General features: G+C 39.7%; 1 protein-coding gene across 3 annotated transcripts in view; it reads right to left on the bottom strand.

The window, feature by feature from the left end:
• The window catches only part of LOC121303623 (zinc finger protein 618-like), a 54,303-nt gene extending 37,336 nt beyond the window's left edge, over positions 1-16,967 (bottom strand). For all 3 annotated transcript variants that reach the window (XM_041234416.1, XM_041234418.1, XM_041234417.1), the window contains exon 1: positions 16,664-16,967. The gene's annotated coding sequence lies outside the window, so the exon portion shown is untranslated. The remainder of the gene's footprint in view (positions 1-16,663) is intronic.
• Positions 16,968-17,237: the final 270 nt, after the last annotated feature.

Below are 17,237 nucleotides of genomic sequence, written 5' to 3'. Positions count from 1 at the left end.
AATCAGGGGTAGGATATAAGAACATTTCCAAGGCACTGAATATCCCCCGGAGCACAGTAAAGTCCATTATTAAGAAATGGAGAGAATATGGCACAACTGGGAATCTGCCTAGAACAGGCCAGCCTCAAAAACTGAGTATCCGGGCGAGAAGGGCACTAGTCAGGGAGGCCACCAAGAGGCCTATGGCAACTCTCAAGGAGTTACAGTCTTCCACGGCTGAGCTGAAAGACACTGTGCATACAGCAACAATAGCCTGGGTGCTTCACAAAACTGGCCTTTATGGGAGAGTGGTAAAAAGAAAGCCATTGTTGAAAAAACTCACATCAAATCTCAGCTAGAGTTTGCCAGAAGGCATGTGGGAGACTCTGAGACCAAGTGGAGGAAGATTCTATGGTCTGAGGAGACCAAAATATAGCTTTTTGGCCTCAACGCTAAGTGGTATGTTTGGCGCAATGCTAACACCGCACATCATCCTGAGAAGACCATCCCTACCGTGAAGCATGGTGAGGGCATCATGATCATGCTATGGGGATGTTTCTCTGCGTCAGGGCCTGGAAAGCTCGTGAAGATAGCGGGAAAAATGGATGCAGCAAAGTAAAGAGAAATCCTGGAGGAAAACCTGCTGAAGTCTGCAAGAGACCTGGGACTTGGGAGAATCATCTTCCAGAAGGACAGTGACCCCAAACATACAGCCAAAGCAACACTGGAGTGGCCCAGTCAAAGCCCGAACCTCAATCCAATTGAGAATATGTGGAAAGTGTTGAAAAGTGCTGTTCACCAAAGGTCCCCATCCAACTTGACGGAGCTTGAGGAATTTTGCATAGGAATGGGCAAAAATTGCAGTGTCCAGATGTGCAATGCTGTTATAGAGACTATCAAAAAACTCATGGCTGTAATTGCTGCCAAAGGTGCCTCTACCAAATACTGACTCAAGGGGGTGAATACTTATGCAATCAATTATTTTCAGTTTTGTATTTGTAATTTAGAACAATTTGTAGATTTTATTTTTCACTTTGACATTATGGACTTTTCTTTGTACTGATCAGTAGCAAAAACTCCTAATTAAACTAAATTGCCAAAATGGTTTAACAGATCAATTTAAAAAAAAATAGACAGTCAACATGGTTTTAGGAAAGCGAGATCGTGTCTAACTAACCAGCTCGATTTTTCTGAGGATGCAACATCAATAATGGATAATTGCAAAGCATATGACATGGTTTATTTAGATTTCCAGAAAGCTTTTGACAAAGTCCCGCATAAAAGATTAATTCTCAAACCTAACGCGGTTGAGATTCAAGGGAACGCATGTACATGGATTAGGGAATGGTTGACATGTAGAAAACAAAGTACTGATTAGAGAAGAAACCTCAGAATGGAGTCTGGTAACCAGTGGAGTACCACAGGGATCAGTGTTAGGTCCTCTGCTATTCCTAATCTACATTAATGATTTAGATTCTGGTATAGTAAGCAAACTTGTTAAATTTGCAGATGACACAAAAATAGGAGGCGTGGCAAACACTGTTGCAGCAGCAAAGGTCATTCAAAATGATCTTGACAAGATTCAGAACTGGGCAGACACATGGCAAATGACATTTAATAGAGAAAAGTGTAAGGTACTGCACGCAGGAAATAAAAATGTGCATTATAAATATCATATGGGAGATGCAGAAATTGGAGAAGGAATCTATGAAAAAGACCTAGGAGTTTTTGTTGACTCAGAAATGTCTTCATGTCTTCCCAGCGACAGCGAGTGGGAGAAGTACAGGCGTGGAAAAGTACAGAGCAGTTTAAAAGCAGTAAGGAGAAAATGCATCTTTAATTGCTTTAATCAGAAAACAGAGGACATTGGGGAAACACAGCAGCAGCTCAAAGTCAAACAGCCGTGTGTGTTTTTCTGATAACAAACAAGCTGAAACTCGGAGCAGCTGATTCAAATTCAGTGCCGTTCTGAGACACGTGCGAGGGAAGAAGCCAACAGCACAGCAGAACAACGCAGTTAAACGAGGCAGTCTTCCCAACGACAGCGAGTGGAAGCGACAGCGAGTGGGAGAAGTACAGGCATGGAAAAGTACAGAGCAGTTTCGACGCAGTTTGAAAGCAGGTTGACGGCTGCAGAAGAAAACTAAACTTCAAAAAAAAAAAACCTCAACATGGTCTTCAAGCCAGTAATCTGTGACACCTGCTGGTGGGAAATCCGAGAAAACCCAGCGGAGCTAAACCAAGTGTGCGTAAAGTGCCGCGCGATCCAGGATTTGCATAAACTAGTAAGTATGCTAGAAATGGAGCTGGAAGAAGTGAGACAGCAACAGGATCTCGAGGAACTGGCACACCCACAATTCATGGAAGTCTGCATCACCCCTAACAGACTGAAAGCCACCAGGGAGATAGGTGGTCAGAACAGCTGGGTTCAGGTAGGCAGAAGCAGGGAAAAAAAGAAACTTCGTCAAACACAACCACCAGAAATCAAAACAACCAACAAATGAGTCACTTCAAAATTTTGATGAAAAGAACCAACAACAAGAGAACAAAAGGAACAACATCCAGGACCCCATCGACAGTGGTGACCAGACAGCAAAAAGAAGGGAGGTCATGATTGTTGGGGACTCCATATTGAGAAACACAGCAAGTTCAATTCGCAGTTTGGACCCCCTTACTACAACAGTGTGCTGCCTTCCGGGAGCCTCGGTCAAGCACATCACTGAAAACGTGGACAGGCTCCTAGAACGAACAGGAGACGACCCGGTAGTAGTCGTCCACATCGGTACAAACAACATTGGAAGAGACAGACCAAAATCCCTGCAAAACAAATTCAGAGAGCTAGGAAGGAAATTAAAAGAGAAAACCAAAACTGTGGTATTTTCTGGTATACTACCGGCACCTTGCAAAGGACCATATGGACAGCTGGAAATAATTAATCAAAACGCATGGCTGAAGACGTGGTGCACACGGGAAGGCTTCACCTATCCTGATCACTGGACCACATTCTACAACGAGGACTATCTGTATAGACGGGACGGACTGCATTTAAATAACAAGGGAACTAGTCTACTCGGAGAAAAGATCCTCGAGCAGGTTCGGAAGCATTTAAACTAGAAAGGAAGGGGGGAGAAATCAACAAAAAAACAGAAGGGAGACCGCATCAAAACAAGAACAACAACTCAGGTAAGACAACCATTAAATGTATTTATCTAAATGCTAGAAGTATCAGAAACAAAATTCTAGAACTTGAAGCTACTGCACTAACAGGTAACTATGATGTGATAGGTGTTACAGAAACTTGGTTGTCTGAGAGTGATGGGGATGAATATAATATTTGTGGGTATACACTGTATAGGAAAGACAGGCAGGACAGAAGAGGAGGAGGGGTGGCGCTATATATAAGAAACAGTCTTGAAGCCCAGGTGTTAAACCTGGACAAAGAAAATAAAACCGAATCAATGTGGGTCAGAATAACGGACAAAAATTCAAAGGGCATAATAATAGGTGCATGCTATAGACCGCCAGATTCAGACGGTGAGCAAAATAATCTGTTATACAATGACATTAGAAATGCATGTAGCAAAGGAGAAGCCATACTAATGGGGGATTTCAACTTCCCCCAAATAAAATGGGAAAATCCGGTGGGAAGCATGAAGGATGAAATAGAAATGGTGGAAATGACAAATGACTGCTTCCTAACACAATTTGTCAAGGCACCTACTAGAGGGGAGGCATGCCTTGATTTAGTCTTTTCAAATAACGAAGATAGAATAACTAAAACAGAGGTCAGAGAGCCACTAGCAAACTCAGACCACAACATGGTCTCATTTGAAGTGTTCTTTAAAACCCCAAAAGTAAAGACTAAAGTTAAGGTTTACAATTTTAGAAAAGCAAACTATGAAGGTATGAAACAGAGACTAACAGAAGTAGATTGGAGTAAAATAGAGAAAACACCCAGAGAAGGATGGTTGTTCTTCAAAAATGTAGTACTAGAGGCGCAAAACAATTACATCCCTAAAGTAGACAAATCTAAATGTAAAACTAAATTGCCAAAATGGTTTAATAGATCAATTAAAAGAAATATTCAGCGAAAAATGGCACTTTATAGAGCATCAAAAAAAGGACCAAAAAGAAAGTACGCAGAAAAAGTACACAGAACTGCAAACGCAAGTCAAAAAGGAAGTTAGAAAGGCCAAGAGAGAAATAGAAATAAACATTGGTAAGGGAGCTAAAACCAATTTCAAAATGTTTTTCCAATATTACAACAGCAAGCAAACAGTCAAAAGAGGAGATTAAATGTTTAAGAGATACAAATGGCAAAATCGTAGATGAAGAAAAAAATAGCAAATATATTAAATGATTACTTTTCACAAGTTTTTACAAAGGAAGATACTGACAACATGCCCCACATGTCATCCAGTTCCTATCCAGTTTTAAATAACTTTAGCATAACTGAGGCAGAAGTGTTAAAGGGACTAGGAGCTCTTAAAATAAACAAATCCCCTGGGCCGGATGAGATCCTCCCAGTAGTACTCAAAGAAATGAAAGAAGTAATTTACAAACCGCTAACCAAGATCATGCAGCAGTCTCTTGACACAGGGGTGGTACCGACAGACTGGAAAATTGCAAACGTAATACCGATCCACAAAAAGGGAAACAAAACTGAACCAGGAAACTACAGACCAGTAAGCCTGACTTCTATTATATGCAAACTTATGGAAACTATAATAAGATCCAAAATGGAAAATTACCTATAGGGTAACAGGGTCCTGGTTTTAGGAAATGGAGATTGTGTATAACTAACTTGCTTGATTTTTTTTGAGGATGCAACATCGATAATGGATAATTGCAAAGCATATGACATGGTTTATTTAGATTTCCAGAAAACTTTTGACAAAGTCCCGCACAAAAGATTAATTCTCAAACTGAACGCAGTTGGGATTTAAAGAAACGCATGTAAATGGATTAGGGAGTGGTTAACATGTAGAAAACAGAAAGTACTGATTAGAGGAAAAACCTCAGAATGGAGTGTGGTAACCAGTGGTGTACCACAGGGATCAGTATTAGGTCCTCTGCTATTCCTAATGTACACTAATGATTTAGATTCTGGTATAGTAAGCAAACTTGTTAAATTTGCAGATGACACAAAAGTAGGAGAAGTGGCAAACACTGTTGCAGCAGCAAATGTCATTCAAAATGATCTAGACAAGATTCAGAACTGGGCAGACACATGGCAAATGACATTTAATAGAGAAAAGTGCAAGGTACTGCACGCAGGAAATAAAAATGTACATTATAAATATCATATGGGAGACATTGAAATTGGAGAAGGAATCTCTGAAAAAGACCTAGGAGTTTTTGTTGACTCAGAAATGTCTTCATCTAGACAATGTGGGGAAGCTATAAAAAAGGCTAACAAGATTACGGATACATTGTGAAAAGTGTTGAATTTAAATCAAGGGAAGTAATGTTAAAACTGTACAATACACTAGTAAGACCTCATCTTGAATATTGTGTGCAGTTCTGGTCACCTCGCTACAAAAAAGATATTGCTGCTCTAGAAAGAGTGCAAAGAAGAGCGACCAGAATTATTGCGGGTTTAAAAGGCATGTCATATGCAGACAGGCTAAAAGAATTGAATCTGTTTAGTCTTGAACAAAGAAGACTACGTGGCAACCTAATTCAAGCATTCAAAATTCTAAAACGTATTGACAGTGTCGACCCAAGGGACTTTTTCAGCCCGAAAAAAGAAACAAGGACCAGGGGTCACAAATGGAGATTAGACAAAGGGGCATTCAGAACAGAAAATAGGAGACACTTTTTTACACAGAGAATTGTGAGGGTCTGGAATCAACTCCCCAGTAATGTTGTTGAAGCTGACACCCTGGGATCCTTCAAGAAACTGCTTGATGAAATTCTGGGATCAATATGCTACTAACAACCAAACGAGCAAGATGGGCCGAATGGCCTCCTCTCGTTTGTAAACTTTTTTATGTTCTTATGTTCTAATTAAATCCATTTTGATGCCATGTTGTAACACAATAAAATGTGGAAAAGTCCAAGGGGAGTGAATACTTTTGAAAGCCACTGTGCAGCATCTGACTAGATGCTGGAGCCGTACAATGCTGCTAGGAAGACCATGGCATGGTACAAGAAGCTTGGCATGTACGTGATTTCTTTGTACAACAGTCATGGAGTCTGTTGGAAGGCACGGGTGTGGCTTGTGGACCGGCTCTCTAGCCTGGATTATAAATTGCTCTATTTTGAGGATACCGGAGACGTGAGAGCTTCTGTGGAAAGCTCAGAGCTGTAATGTGCAGTGATTTCAGACAATGTTACAGACCAGCAGCAGCACTGAGAGGCTAGATCTGAGGCCTGTTCTCCAGCATTCTCCCACAGCAGCAGCACTGAGAGGCTGGATCTGAGACCTGTTCTCCAGCACCTTCCACCACAGCAGTACTAAAGATCAAGGCTCTACCCTAATCCAGCAGCAGCTGCAACACCCTGGTCCCTGGCTCCAGGCAGCAGGAAAGCTCTGGTCTCTGAGGCCTGCAGTTTGTGAGCAGAGGACTGCAGCATTCTACTGGAAAAAGGGAGTTTTACTTAATGACAAAGCTATGCAATGTACTTCACATTCTATGTTTACTGTTAGCTGTAATGATTATCTGGATACCTATGTATGTTCAAATTGCAGTATCATTCAGGAATTAAATCTGTAAAATAACAAATCTAGAAGAACAAATTTGCAGCCTCAAATGCATTGCTCAACTCAAACAGTTTATTGATAATTCATTTATCAACACTACCCACAATGAGACTGTCAATATTACAAATAAAGAAGTGAAGGAGGAACATGCCTCAGCAGACTTCATGTCGGACACAGGTGTTCCATCCCCTCCCACCTCTCTACCACCACACTTCCAAGGTCAAGATAAAAGGGTCTATCAAAGAAAAAAGTCAAGAGCTGTGACTTCCACAGCTATGTCTTCAAAAATCAATATATGCAATAGATTTAGCCCCCTCACCACAGAAGATAATTCTGATACCACCTCTAGCGAGGTGCTCTTGATTGGAGACTCTATTGTTAGAGTCTATTGAGAGCATCTCAGGTGCTAGTTCTTGGCATTTCAGCCAAACTAAAAAACTTGGTCAAAAAACATAGCAAGGTTTCAACTATAATTACTCATGTGGGTACAAATGACATTAGATGTACAGAATCTGAAACCCTTAAAAAACACTTTGAAACACTGTCATGAAGCAAAACAGACAGGAAAGAGTATTATATTTTCTGACCCCCTACCTGTTATTAGGAGGCTGCAAACCTATTAGCAGACTATTCTCATTAAACAACTGGCAGCAGATTGTTGTTCCTCTGAGAATTTAGGGTTTGTTAATTATTGGGAAAGCTTCTGGGAAAGACCTGTGTTTTTTAAGAGAGATGGACTGCATCCTAAGAAGAGAGGCTCAATCAGACTAGCAGAGAGTATACAGAACTGTTATAAAAACCTTTGACTCACTAAGCTTCCAGGAGATTTATTGTGAATTCCCAGCAATGCATACAATCTCAACAAACTGGTTGCCCTATCACTGTAGTATCACTTCCTCGTTGTCTATTTCCAGCTTCTTTCCAGGGATCGTATTCAAAAAATGTAATAAAAATTAAATTGACACCTAGTAAAAATTCTATTAATTCAACAGCAACTTCTTTTCGTGTGGCATTGCTGAATTCACGAACTCTGGGTAATAAATCTCTCCAAATTAATGACTATTCTGGAGTTAGAAATAGACATCCTGGCTCTGGTTGAGACATGGCTAAAACAGGACAAGACTGTCCCATGAATAGCGGCCTGTCCATCCGGTTTCTCCTTCTACCAGAAAGCGCATAACCAAAGCCAGGGTGGTGGCATTGCTACCGTTTTTGGTGAAGAACTAGATTTTTACCTGGAGAATACTGACGGTTATACCTCTTTGAACTACTTACTGCTTCTGTAAAAAAAAACTTCAATCTATCTACATCATAGTAATCTACCGACCCCCAGACCAAATTCTCTTTCTCTCTGAATTTGCTTAATTATTATCTACAATGACAGTTAAGCACAACAGAATTTTAATATTGGGTGTTTTTAATATACATATTGATGTGGCTCTAGATCCCTCTGCTAGGACATTTAGGTCACTGGTAGATTAATTTGGGTTTTCCAAACATGTCACTGGTCCCAACCATATTCATGGTCATGCTTTAGATTTAATTCTCACTCGTGGTTTCAATATTCAAAATCTAATAATTACAGATTTTGCACTCTCTGACCACTCAGCCATCCTTTTTGAATTATCACTGCCTAGCTCTATTAAAATAATCAGTGTGCTTTGTCAAAGTTCGCCCTCATTACTCACAAATTACTGATTTATTTCTGGAAGCACTGCCTACTCAAGCACCCATCCAGGCAGAATCAGGGGATAAGATGGTGGATTTATATAATACCACTTTGAGCACTATTTTGATATTACTGCCCCTATTAAAAACACAAGAATTACAGTCACAAGATTTTCTCCATGGTTCAATGAAATTACACATGCGCTTAAACGTACATGCAGAAAACTAGAACGCACATGGAAAGATACCAAACTGCAAGTCTTTCTTCTCACTTGGAAAGATAGTATTCTGAAATACAAGGCAGTCTTGTCTTCAGCAAGATCAGCTTATTACTCTAGAAACAAACAAAATCCCCATTTCCTATTCAAAACAATAGCTAAAGTAACTAATCAACAGAAAGAACACTCTCTGGGTGCACTACCTTCAGCTAGCAGCAATGATTTTATTAACCATTTCAACAAAAAAACTAATGATATAAAAAATCAGATTTCTAATACTACTGACAATTTAAACAGGCTGCTCAGCAGTAAAGACACAGTGATTTGCCCGGGTCCTGCTTTATCAGACCACACCTTTGACTCTTTCACTTTAATCAATCACCCAGATCTTACTGACCTAACTGGTAAGACTAAAACCACCACATGTGATTTGGATCCCATTCCTACTAAATTGCTCAAAGATATTTTTTCTAAAATAAATAACACCACCTTAAATATAATTAATAGCTCTCTCTCATCTGGCACTGTTCCTGAGTCTTTCAAGGTTGCTGTAGTACGACCACTGCTTAAAAAACCTACCCTTGATCCGCAAACACTGAACAATTTTAGGCCTATTTCAAATCTCGTCTTTCTAACTGAAGTCTTACAGAAAGTGGTAGGTAACCAACCAATTTCCTTTTTAGCAGCCCATAACATATGTGAGACATTCCAGTCGGGTTTCCGCCCAGGACACAGTACTGGAACTGCTCTAGTAAGAGTGCTGAACGATGTCCTTATGTCTGCGGACACGGGTTCACCTACAGTCCTTGTTCTCATAGATCGAAGAACTGCTTCTGACACCATTGACCATGCCACCCTGACTGACCATTTCGAGCATCTTGTGAGATTGTCAGGCACTGTACTGTCCTGGTTTAAATCATCTCTCTCAACAATATGTTAAAATTGGGGACGACACCTCCTTACTATCTGAGGTTACTTGTGGCGTTCCAATTAATTGGACCAATTTTATTTTCATTATATATGCTGCCCTTGGGGTGTGGGTCAACTTTCACTGCCAAAAAAGCCAAACCACAAAAAAGGTGCCGTGTGTCTTTCCACAAGGGCTTTCCTACAGAGGGATACATGGTACTACTGTCTCCACTGTCCCTCTCAGCCAGGCCTCTGTTTGAAGTGTTTTGAAAAATACCACACGGTACATGAGTACTAGAAAGACTAAATAAACCCCAGTCTCTTGTTTTTATGTCATGCAGCAACATTACCTTGGGCTACAGAAGGATTATGCCACTTGAAATCAGGGTGGGTACTATGAACCATGGGCTGTGTTTTTCAAAGAGGACAGGTCAAAGTGGCCTAATCTCAGTCTAGGGCCTGTAAACGCTTGAAAAAAAATAAGTATTTTTGAATTCAGGACACTCGGGGCAATTCAAAACCACTGTCCTTATAATAATGGTATAAAAGCTGTCAGATTCACAGGTCTAAACATAAGGAAAAACAACTGACTTTTGCTATATAGTGGCATTACCTCAAATTGCAGAAGGATTACAGGTAACACACCATTGACATGCAATGTCATGTTACCCGTTTCTAAAATCCTTATTTTGTGCAGTTTTTAAAAATGCATACTTATGCCAGGATATCTCATTCTTTAGAGGTGTGCTGGGTACATGAAATTAGGGTGGGTGCTATGGACCGTGGGCTGCATATTTCAAAGTGGAAAAGTCAAACTTGCCTGGTGTCTGTCTAGAGCAAGTAACCCAAGTTTTGTTTGTAATAGCTGTATTTTGCGGTCACATGACCAAGTAAACCAAAAGAACTTGGCACCAATAAAAACTTCAGTCTGGCAAAAAAACAATATATAGTTTGCCAGGGGTATCTAAAAAGGAACATCTAGTAATTTTTATGTAAAACAGACGAGTCCCCAAATCACCAAATGCCTGTAGCACAGGGCGTCACCAGGGCATCAGCAGAGAAGGGGTTAAAAAGTGGTTGAAGTTTACTACATGCATGTCTTTAATCTGTTGTCTCGCATAGTAAGCGTAGGGGGGCAATACTTTCACCTGAGACTGTATACAGAAATCCCACACCAACAGAGCTATTTTTCCACTTGCTAATTTAGAAACTGTGTCACACAAATGGCAAGCTGGTAAATCAGTACAAGGCAAAACACACTGCGATACATTTTTTGAATTTCTATCAGTTGTGTCATTCCTGGCCTTTGAACAGATGCAAAGAAATGTTCGTTCAGACATTTTCCCCAACATTACTTGCAGAACAAAAATAAATAAATAAATCACAGATACTGTATAACCTACTAAGAGTTAACAAAAAACTCGCTAAAACAATTCCTGAACTGCCTTAAAACGCAAGCCAATATTTACTACCATATATTTAGATGCTCAAAATCAAAGAACAAAACTTAAGATCGGACCCTTTCAAAAAACAGATGGATTTCTACCGTGCGCAACAATGCCATCTCAGGAAAAAAAAAAAAAAAAAGAGGAAGCCTTTAAAATCTGTAAAAATATGTGCAAAACGTTTTTCTTCTCAGGAGTTTAGAAATGTCTACAATGCTTACAATGATTTTCTTTCAAGTTTAAAAATTAAAATAAAGATTACTTTAAATAACCAGTTTTTCAATTGCCATCATCCCCTTATTTTAATGTCCTTTTTTTTACCACAACAAACCCAAAACAGTAGGAAATACTATACACTGTATTACACTGTTTATTAAGGACAATAAACCCTATGATGAAGATACGTTTCAGTTTTTTCAGTTGATCCACGAATGCAGCACAGTGACTCAGCATTGCGTATGTTACACGTGGGAATGAGAGTTCAGAGATGTTAGTTTTTCAAGGGTGTACGCACGCAGGGTCTGTCGTGACTCTCAGGTTTGCACTTGCCTGTGCCCCCGGGTCACTCATCTGTGTTTGGTTTTTATAATCATGCAGGAAACACAGCTGCGTTGGGGTGAGTATGGAAGGCCATCTGGGTCAAAAACGCACATGTAGTACACACACTCATTTGGACCAATCAGAATACATAAATATTAAGTGTTCTAAGTAAATGCTAATTAAAACTACACCTTTCTTAGGCAAGGGCTGTTCATTTTACAGGACCTAGTCATGCTAACATAGTTGTTTGTAATGACTTCGTATTCACAGCATAAAAACTGCCAATCACTTTCAGCACAACATCTATCCAGGCATGACACTTTTTTTTTTTTTTTTTTTTTTTTTTTTTAAATCAAGGAGTAAGGAAATTTGATATGGCGGCGAGGTACGTTCTTCTGTGGTGCAAACAGAGACAGAGTGCTGGTGCTGCAGGGTGCCCAGGCGTCTCAGGAACACTGCAGCTGTTAACTGTTCCCAGTTTTGCTACTGTACTTTTTAAGAGTACAATACAAAACTCTAAAGCAGTGTTAACAGCCGAGTAATGTCTTAGGTTGTATAAACACCATTCACAAATTAAATAAACAATCTTGCGGATTCTGTGTTTCACAATCTTTTTAATTTCTTGGACCATGTTTATTTTTTTATTTCTTTTAATTATTTTTTTCTTTGTAGTGCACTGCCACCAGCCAATGTAGTCTTGCAGTGCCAAGGTTTTTCAGTTACTGTGCCCCTCGTCTATGGAATTCTACTTCTCAGACTATCAGATACAATAACTTTTTTAATCTAGGTATAACGATATTTAAAACGGGATTCATTCTCCAACTTTTACAAATCCGCCCTTACTCTGGTCCCACTGCAGTCGGATATGTGACGGATTACTGTATTGTATATGCAGGGTTAGAAACTCCAAGTCCAAACGTCCAAGGAAAATTCAATCTGACGAGGACTAGTTGATGTCTGTGTCTTAGTTGTCTTCTGGGCGAGTGCTTAAAACGAATATTCAGATATACTCTCAGGTTCAGTCTTTCATTTAAAAAAATGCAGGAAGTCAATTTTCTAAAGGGGTGTAGCAGTGGTGAATAAGCATTCATAATGTTTACAAAACAGTCACTCAGATCTGAATGCTCCATTCATCACCCCTGCAATGCCAACCCCATGACATTTGTGTTTGTTCTCCCAATGCAGGGATGTAAAGTTTATTGGGCGTTTGATTTTATGGCAACATGTTGCATCTTTGAAATAACTGTAAAGTCATTTTACATGTGGAGATTTTTACCGGGTTGCGACCCCCCACCACAAAAGAAAAAAGACCGACGATATGATTAGCAAAGGAGCCCTGTTGTACTAATGAGATCAAAAAATAATAAACATTGTAAAACTAATAAATAAACAATTACCACAATGAACATTAACATAGCATGTTGCTTAACACATACACTGAGTGTATAAAACATTAGGAACACCTGCTCTTTCCATGAAATAGACTGACAAGGTGAATCCTGGTGAAAGCTATGATCCCTTATTGATGTAACCTGTTAAATCCACTTTAATCAGTGTAGATGAAGGGGAGACAGGTTAAAGAAGGATTTTTAAGCCTTGCCACAATTGAGACATGGCTTGTGCATGTGTGCCATCCAGGGGGTAAATGGGCAAGACAAAAGATTTAAGTGCCTTTGAACGGGGTATGGTGTGCCGGTTTGAGTGTGTCAAGAACTGCAACGCTGCTGGGTTTTTCACGTGCCAGTTTCCCATGTGAATCAAGGATGGTCCACCACCCAAAGGACATCCAGCCAACGGCAGGCCAGTAGTCGAAAACTGCTCATTGATGAAGAGGCCAAAGGAGGCTGACACGAATTGTGCAGAGCAACAGACGGGCTACAATTAATAAAATGACAGTCCAGTACAACGTTGGTGCCGAAAGACCCATAAAAGAATGCACAACTCGTCGTACCTTGACACGAATGGGGTATGGCAGCCGACGACCTAACAGAGTTCCACTTCTTTCAGTTAAACACAAGAAACTGCAGTTGCAGTGGGTTAAGGAACGAAAACACTGGAGGATTGGAAAAGCATTGCCTGGTCTGATGAATCCCAGTTCCTGCTGATGGGAGGACTGGGGTATGGAGAAAACCGCATGAGTACATGCATCCATCATGCCGCGTGTCAACACTGCAGGCTGGTGGTGGTGATGGTGTAATGGTGTGGGGTGTATTTATATGGCACACATTGGGCCCCTTGATAAAAGTGGAGCAATGTTTGAATGCCACAGGATAGCTGAACATCATTGCCAATCAGGTGCATCCCTTCATGGCAGCAGTGTATCCATCTGCTAATAGATTTTTTCAGCAGGATAATGCCCCATGCCACAAGGCTAGGATTGTCCAGGAATGGTTCCATGAACACGACAGTGAATTCAGCTTACTGCAGTGGCCTGCCCAGTCACCAGATCTCAATCCAACTGAGCATCTGTGGGAGATGGAACAAGCTATTCGGAGTAGAGATCCACTACCAGCCAACTTGACACAACTGTGGGAAGCACTGGAGTCAACATGGGCATCCCTGTGGAACGCTTTCGACACCTTGCAGAGTCCATGCCCTGACGAATTGACGCTGTTCTGAGGGCAAAAGGAGGTGCAACCCAATATTAGGAAGGTCTTCCTATTGTTTTGTACACTCAGTGTATAACACAATGTATTCATAATAAAGCTGGGTTCTTAACTAGAAACAGTAACACATTTAAAGTTTGGAACTTGCTCTCTGTAGCTTAGTGTTGTTTACATTATCATCCGCATATTTTCAGTGATTAGAAGGTGAAGTTACATTTTTAAAACACTATTTTCTTATGCCAATACAGTTAGTACCATTTTTATAGCAAAACGTTAACAGGTGGCTGACAAAGGGGATCTTCAGATCCACTGATACAAAGGGGATCTTAAAAGATCTGCTCTTCCCTTGCTTTTCTTTTGCAGTTTTTATTCTCTTATTAATATCCAGCGTCCATCAGTTCTGGCAGATTGTACTGTATTTGCAGTAAATAAATAAATACAAATATATATTTAACCACCTAGCTAACAATTTCATCCTGAGGGCTCCAGTGAAACGTACTGTCTTTAAATTGGGACTTTAGTGAAGACCGTGTGAGTCCACTAATTATTGCAGGTAGTAATTAAGTTATTTAATCACTCCCAGGCTGTAACCCTCCAACTCCACAAACCAGACGGTACTTCTGTAAATAGCAACACATATTTGTGTCATCGGTGTGAGTTTCAGGCGGAGCTTGGTGGTCGGCAAGGTGACACGCTGACAGAACTGTTTTCCTGTGTCATCCCGTCCTTTGGACTAGTACCACAATGTTGTTAGTTTCTAACCCTGTATATTATAAATACTGGCAGTCTAGTTTGACCTCGGTAGAAAGGCAGCTCTGGTTATGGCACTGCTTGAGATGAGCTTCTAACGCACGCTCTGCTGTGTCCAAATAATAAAACAACCATTGTGATTGCGCATACTGCACGCGCTCTGTGAATCAGGCCAAATAATAAAATAACCATTCTGCACGCGCTCTGTGAATCAGGCCAAATAATAAAATAACCATTCTGCACGCGCTCTGTGAATCAGGCCAAATAATAAAATAACCATTCTGCATGCGCTCTGTGAATCAGACCTGTAACATTCCCAGTCTTGGTGCGACCCAGCACTGCACCATCAAAAGAAACCAATTAGAAGTTGATGGATCATTTGCCACAACCAATTTACAGCAGCTCAAGTCTTCTTCAGTACACCATATATCAATACACAAATAAATACAAAACAATCAATAAATAAATCAATATACACACACATCCATGTTCTGCATTCAGCACTAACCAGGTCAGTAAGAAGTAAATTTGAACTCAAATCCTCACCACCACAAAGATTTTATTTGCAGTATTTCAATCAGTGAGTCCAAAGAGCAATGCTTTAATAGTGAACAGCCAGGGCCCACCCCCACTCCCATCAAATATACATTTAACTTTCTCGATCAAAATTCAGTCCTTAAATTCATGGTTTTACCTCCTGAAATAATGGTTTCACATGAGGTACTGTTCAGGAGTGCTGTCTGGTCAAGCTAGTGCACCCATCACTGTAGAGATGTACATTGCAAATAACAACTGTGCCAAATCAACCAATCCTGGCTGATTTCTAAAAGTGTGGTACAGGAATTCACCAGTCTGCAGGGTGATTTCTAATTGCAATTCTGTATCAGCACTGAAATCACAAAGGCTAAGAGGCAACACTTGCAGCTACAATCATATGAGATTACCAGTGACTACCATGACAAAATTATTTAAATACATGAAAACCACATAAAACGCTGTATAATGCCATTATAAAATCACTGGGTTTACAACCTCAAAAAAACTATTTATAAATTATATATATATATATATATATATATATAATATATATATATATATATATATATATAATGTACTCTCATAGTTTACGTGTATGATATAATTTCCTAAAACGAAAATGCTTTATTTTCACTCTAAAATTTTACCAAAAAAATTATAAATTTGCAAGTAAGAATTAAGAAATAAAAAAATTAAAAAATTCTCATCTCTCCGACAGAGGGCGCTATTCTATAAAATAAATTACTTTTTTTAAATGCAATCCTCCACTAAGACTATTTTATTAACTTAAAGTAGGTAACTGCTGTAAGTGAAAAACGAATGCACAGAGCACAAGCAGATACTTCTTCAATATTTGCCAATTTTCCAGAAATAAGAAATGGTCTTAAAAATAGAGAAAAAAAATCTGCAGCTGAAAATGGCTGCTGTTAATTTGTGGTTTTCTGAACTCGACCACTGCGACTACTTTCACTGTTATACTGAACTAATTATCCGGTTTGACACTAGTTAAGCACACACCCGCGTTTCAACTTCAAATGCACTGTACTGAACAACTGCAAAGTTTTTTTTTTTTTTTCCAAAACTAAAATTTCCACAAGAAATATAACCCAGGAAAACGCTTCCCAAAATTAAAACCGCTTCGACGTTGTTTGTAATTAACTGTTTATTTGTTTTTAATCTATAATTATAAATTACATGTTTTTTTTTTGTTTGTTTGTGTGTTTGTTTGGCTGGTTTGGTTGGTTTTTTTTTTTATTTTTTATTTATTTATTTTTTTTTAATAATAAAGTAGATATGCTGGGTTACCTTCCCAAAGGATGCGGGTCATGCGGTCCGCGCTGTCTGGATCGCGATCAATCTCCCCACGACAGGGTGAAGGCACCGAAAAAAGGCCGATCCCGATAGTTATTCTGGTCACCCAGCAAGGGTAATAAGTGGCTGGGGATCTGCTGTTTTTTCCGGCGGTGGATCAAAAGCAAGGCTGAAAAGCCGCGCTGTGAGGCTGTGTGTGCTTCAGCAAGCCCTGCTTCAGACCCCGGTCCGCCATCACAGACAGGCAGCGCCACAGCTTCAGCACTGTTCACATGAAAAGCAGAGACAAAAGGGCTGAGCGACCATAACATTACCCGGGAATTCTAATTGGATCGCTTGTGGTTTCTCATTCTTTTGTTTTGTTTCGTTTATTTATTTATTTTACATTTTTGTTGAATTTTTTTTTTTTTTTTTTTTTTTTTTTATTTATGTTACTTTGTTGTTCCATTGTGTGCAACCTTCGTCTCAGTGTTCATTAAGTTGGAGTACACCCGTTTTCTATTAGTTAGATGAGAATCAAAGCTTTGCAAGCTAAAACAGTCACACACTTTCTTTACTGTATTGCTGT

This window comes from Polyodon spathula, chromosome 34 (genome assembly GCF_017654505.1).
Source record: "Polyodon spathula isolate WHYD16114869_AA chromosome 34, ASM1765450v1, whole genome shotgun sequence".
In the NCBI taxonomy this organism is placed as follows: Eukaryota; Metazoa; Chordata; class Actinopteri; order Acipenseriformes; family Polyodontidae; genus Polyodon; species Polyodon spathula.
This window is presented reverse-complemented; position numbering and strand designations above follow the sequence as displayed.